The sequence below is a fragment of the Rhagoletis zephyria genome, unplaced genomic scaffold (assembly GCF_001687245.7).
Source record: "Rhagoletis zephyria isolate East Lansing unplaced genomic scaffold, Rhagoletis_zephyria_1.1 Rzeph_scaffold_00688, whole genome shotgun sequence".
Classification (NCBI taxonomy): domain Eukaryota; kingdom Metazoa; phylum Arthropoda; class Insecta; order Diptera; family Tephritidae; genus Rhagoletis; species Rhagoletis zephyria.
This window is the reverse complement of record NW_016157772.1, coordinates 122,985-128,073: the sequence shown is the minus strand read 5'-3', so window position 1 is coordinate 128,073 and position 5,089 is coordinate 122,985. Positions and strand designations below refer to the sequence as shown.

The following is a 5,089-nucleotide window of genomic DNA, read 5'->3' as shown; positions in this document are numbered from 1 at the left end:
TTTACTTTTGCCTGTGGTGTTTTTTTAAACCATATTTTAAAAAGTGAAAATTTTCGCCTGCGGCGCTTGTTATTTTTTTTTTATATGTTGGAGGTGTTTAACCCCATACCCTCCTTTACTACTAATTCAACGCTGAAAAAATACAAACAAAAAACCACCGCCATAATTAACCTCTGCTGCCTCGGATGCATCCGTTGACGCTGACGTCGGCGTTGGAGTAGTTGACGTTAAGCTGCAGATTGCCGCTCAACCACGGCTCTCCTCCTCTTTTTTTCACGACATGCTGGCTGTCGTTTGCTACAAACGGCGAGCGGCTCATAAGTGATTTTGTACTCAAAGCGGATGATGCAATTGAAATACTTATGACTTAGGGTTTTTTATGTATGTGTTACTTAAATTTATATATATTTTACTAATATGTATGTACATACATATACATATAGTAATTTAGCCTCATTTATCAAAAATTCAATTAACGCACATGGCTTGGATGCATTTATCCGCGATGTGCACACTGCAAGCATCAACACAAAGTGAGGTTGTTGTTGTTGTTTCCAATGCGATGCTCGCAACCCACGCTACAAACGACGAGCATGCTCGCTGAAAATCAAAATTTTTTGATTTTTGGCGCGCATGCTCGCAAACCGCCCTACAAACGACGAACATGACCCGCAAGCCGCGCATGTGCGCGGATATGCTCGTCGTGTGTAGCTACTGTAAATGTGAAGCGGGGGTCTCCCTGGGCCACTCTCGCAGTGGATTCTATTTTCCTTTTCTTCAAATATCCCATCTGGCTACGGTCATAGCACCCTTATGTATTTCCTATCTTGTGCCCGTTCCGATAATTCCATCGTTTACAGTGCGTGTTGCTTCGTAAAGGACTTGATTTGAAGTTTACAAATTTTGGCCCCGTCACTCGATCCTGCCGCAAATCTGAAACAAAAAAAAACGACTCACATTTAGTATTGTTATACTTTAGGTATTTTCCAAATCCTCATTCACGCCAATGCGATGCTGTATATATATATGCCCTTTTCAAATATATCTGTATGTACATATGTAGGTGCATATACAACTCGGTATTTAGGTGAAGTTTATTTCAATTAATTTCCACCAGGAATAATTTACAACTAAATAGCTTTTGTCTTCTTTTGCTTTTATTTATCACTGCTGTTATTTACTTTAATTTAATATTATTTTTAAATTTAATTTATTCTCAAATTCTTAATATGACTTCCTTTTGTTAATTTTATTTTAGTTATTTATATTACGTTACATCAATTTTATTTTATTTTATTCAATATAATTTTGATCCATTTAATTTAATTTAACTGGTTTTAATTTAATTTGTGTTAATTTCATTTCATAGGCTTTTCTTAATTTCTATTAACATTATTAAATTTTATAAATTTTATTTAAATTTTTTAATTTTATAAATTATACTTTATTTTATCAATTTAGCTCGATTTAATTAAATTTATCTAGGCTTTTGTGAATACCGAGATCACGTTCCCTCTAGTATCGATTCACAGCACTTCCCTTAAACTATTTTTAGGTCACTTTACGTTTCATCATTTTTAGTTTATTTAATTTGAACCAAAATAAAAATTTCAACATCAAGATTAATTTCATTTTTCTTCACTTACCTCTTAGCAGGACTTAAAGCGGTCTTTTCTTTAATTGCACTCCCGGTAGTGCAGAGAGAGCCGATGGTGACTACATACGATGAATAATCCCAAAATACTCGGAGTAACATTCGACAGCCTGCTCTCCTTCTCTGCGCACGTAACCGCTATTGTCAATAAAGTACAGAGCCGCAACAAGGTCCTCAAGTCGCTAGCCGGCAGTACTTGGGGCAAAGACAAAGAAACGTTGCTGGCAACATACAACGGCCGGTTTTAAACTACGCAGCGCCATTGTGGTCGCCGGGGACTAGTAGGACGCAGTGGACGAAGCTACAGACTGTACAGAACACCGCACTCAGGACAGCGACAGGATGCCTCCTGATGTCGCCCGAACATCACCTCCACAACGAGGCACAAATACTCCCCATAAAGGAGCACAACATAATGCTCTGCAAGCAGTTCCTGATCGGGAGCCACAGAAGTTGCCACCCAAACAGGCACGTTAGGAGGCATCTATATGAACTGCCGGACGAAGTCCAGAGGTTCATCAAGCAACCTCTGGACCCGTCAGCTTACCGACTGGCCCTGAACGGCATTCACAGGGAGTCAGTCTCGAGTTATGTAGACTCTAGACCTGTGAATGCCATTCTAGGCATACCACCACCGGACATAGACGAGACGGAGCTTCATCTGCCTAGGGAGACACAAACGACAATAGCCCAACTCCGCTCTGGCTAGTGCAGCAGGTTAAACTCCTACCTGAGAAGATTGAATGAGGATGTGCCAAATGAGTGTCCGGCATGCGGCACGACTCGAAACATCTCTTCGCATGCCCGGAAAACCCGACAACCCTAACGGCTTTGTCCTTGTGGACCGACCCGATAGAAGCTGCACGCTTCCTTGAGCTTCCGTTAGTGGAACTTGACGACAACGACTGAGATATCAACCGATCTGGGCCGCTACAACAACCGCCTAGGACATTTCCTTGTAAAAGTAATCGATGAAATACACTGCAAGTAGTCGGTCGGTAATTGGCGGAGTTTATCACGTAGTTTCTGATTCAGCAGTCCAGTAGTCGCTCCCCCGTACTGCAGGGGTATGTTGCGCAACATGTATGGATACACGGCTGAGGTACGTTTAGCGGAGAGTTGCTGAAAGTGTATTTGCAACCTTAAAGCTCGCGTTACAGCACACCCATTCATGTTTTCTATGCAAAAAATGTATTTCCCATTCCTCCCGAAAGATTTTATGTGTGTATTATTCGAATTGCACAGTAAAGTCTCAGCAGCAACTGATTTGATTTGCTTTGCCGAAGTGCTAGCAAAGCATCAGTCAATCATCAATTATCGTACGACGCACGAAGACGATCATATAATACATGTGTCGACTTCGCAGCAAGTAATGTTGTTTTTTGTTGTAGAAAATGCCCATTCATTAATGCGTAAATAAACAAATTAAAAAAAAGAAGTTTCAAGAATCCGAAAGTGTTTTAGCTTACGGTGGTAGAAGTAGTAGAAATGTAATTTAGCAAAAAAAAGAGTTATCTATTCCACAAATGTGGTAAAGTCCGAGCACTGGTTGTTGAGCAAAACTTCGCTGCTTAGACTGTGTTTATTCACGGAAACTTTTGTCGACGCGATTTTTCACATTCCCTTTTGCTCGATTCATTTACACACGGCGATTTGTGTGTATGCAATTGTTGTTGTCAGCTGTCAACAGGGGTTCAATTTACACAGACGAACGAGAGCACTAAGCGTGTTGCCCGAGCACGAGCCACTCGGTGCCCCTCTCCTTTCCTCGTCACTCTCTCTCCTACAAACGTCGAGTTGCGGCAACAAAAATCGCCGTGTGTAAATGAGCACTTAGCACACAAGCGCATGTGTGTTATAGTGGGAGTGCCCACCTCTGATTTAGAGCCATAAGTTTACTTTACACCAGTAAGTTATGCTGTTATATCTAATTGTAGCAAAGACTTTTCTTTAATTGAAACGTACGATCTATAAAGTTTTACATCATCTGCATACATTAAAATGTTGGATAATTTGTTTTTGTTATTTTTTTGGCCTTTTATAACAATTATATTCAACTATTTATATTGAGCTCGAGGCCGTTTTTTTAAACGAAAATTTATTGTGGAAAAGCAACAATAATTTTAAAAAATGGTAGAAGTGATAGCTATTTCGGAAATCACCACATTTCCTCATCAGACTTCTTTCAGTAGGATTCGAACCGACGATCCCACTGACTCAGCCAGTTGCCTATGCACCGTGCTAAGTACGCCTTGTAAATTATCGTTTGCTTATTTCCACTATTTTCATTTTTGTTATGCCAACACAATCAAGCGCAGCTATTCCGCTGCAATTCACTTGATCATGTGGTTGTTGGTTTTGTTGGTTTGTGCTAATAATTCTATTTTTAGAATGCTTAACTTTTAGGTGTGCTCGTCCTTAAGTTATTTGTTTTTTGTTATTTTTTGGCCTTTTAACAATTATATTCAACAATTTTATAATGAGCTCGAGGCCATTTTTTAAATGAAAATTTATTGTGGAAAAGCAACAATAATTTGAAAAAATGGTAGAAGTGATAGCTATTTCGGAAATCACCACATTTCCTCATCAGACTTCTTTCAGTAGGATTCGAACCGACGATCCCACTGACTCAGCCAGTTGCCTATGCACCGTGCTAATACGCCTTGTAAATTATCGTTTGCTTATTTCCACTATTTTCATTTTTGTTATGCCAACACAATCAAGCGCAGCTATTCCGCTGCAATTCACTTGATCATGTGGTTGTTGGTTTTGTTGGTTTGTGCTAATAATTCTATTTTTAGAATGCTTAACTTTTAGGTGTGCTCGTCCTTAAGTTATTTGTTTTTTGTTATTTTTTTGGCCTTTTAACAATTATATTCAACAATTTTATAATGAGCTCGAGGCCATTTTTTAAATGAAAATTTATTGTGGAAAAGCAACAATAATTTGAAAAAATGGTAGAAGTGATAGCTATTTCGGAAATCACCACATTTCCTCATCAGACTTCTTTCAGTAGGATTCGAACCGACGATCCCACTGACTCAGCCAGTTGCCTATGCACCGTGCTAAGTACGCCTTGTAAATTATCGTTTGCTTTTTTCCACTATTTTCATTTTTGTTATGCCAACACAATCAAGCGCAGCTAGTCCGCTGCAATTCACTTGATCATGTGGTTGTTGGTACTGTTGGTTTTTGCTAATAATTCTATTTTTAGAATGTTTAACTTTTAGATGTGCTCGTCCTTAAGTTATTTGTTTTTGTTATTTTTTTGTCCTTTTATAACAATTTTATTCAACAATTTTTATTGAGCTCAAGGCCGTTTTTTTAAACGAAAATTTATTGTGGAAAAGCAACAAAATTTGAAAAAATTGTTGAAGTGATAGCTATTTCGGAAATCACCACATTTCCTCATCAGACTTCTTTCAGTAGGATTCG

At 38.7% G+C, this 5,089-nt stretch overlaps 1 long non-coding RNA gene across 1 annotated transcript in view; it reads left to right on the top strand.

Moving 5' to 3' along the window:
- Positions 1-2,601: 2,601 nt before the first annotated feature.
- Positions 2,602-5,089, top strand: part of LOC108361035 (uncharacterized) — a 20,325-nt gene continuing 17,837 nt past the window's right edge. The window contains exon 1 of the long non-coding RNA XR_001847226.1: positions 2,602-2,721. This is a non-coding gene — a long non-coding RNA (uncharacterized LOC108361035). The remainder of the gene's footprint in view (positions 2,722-5,089) is intronic.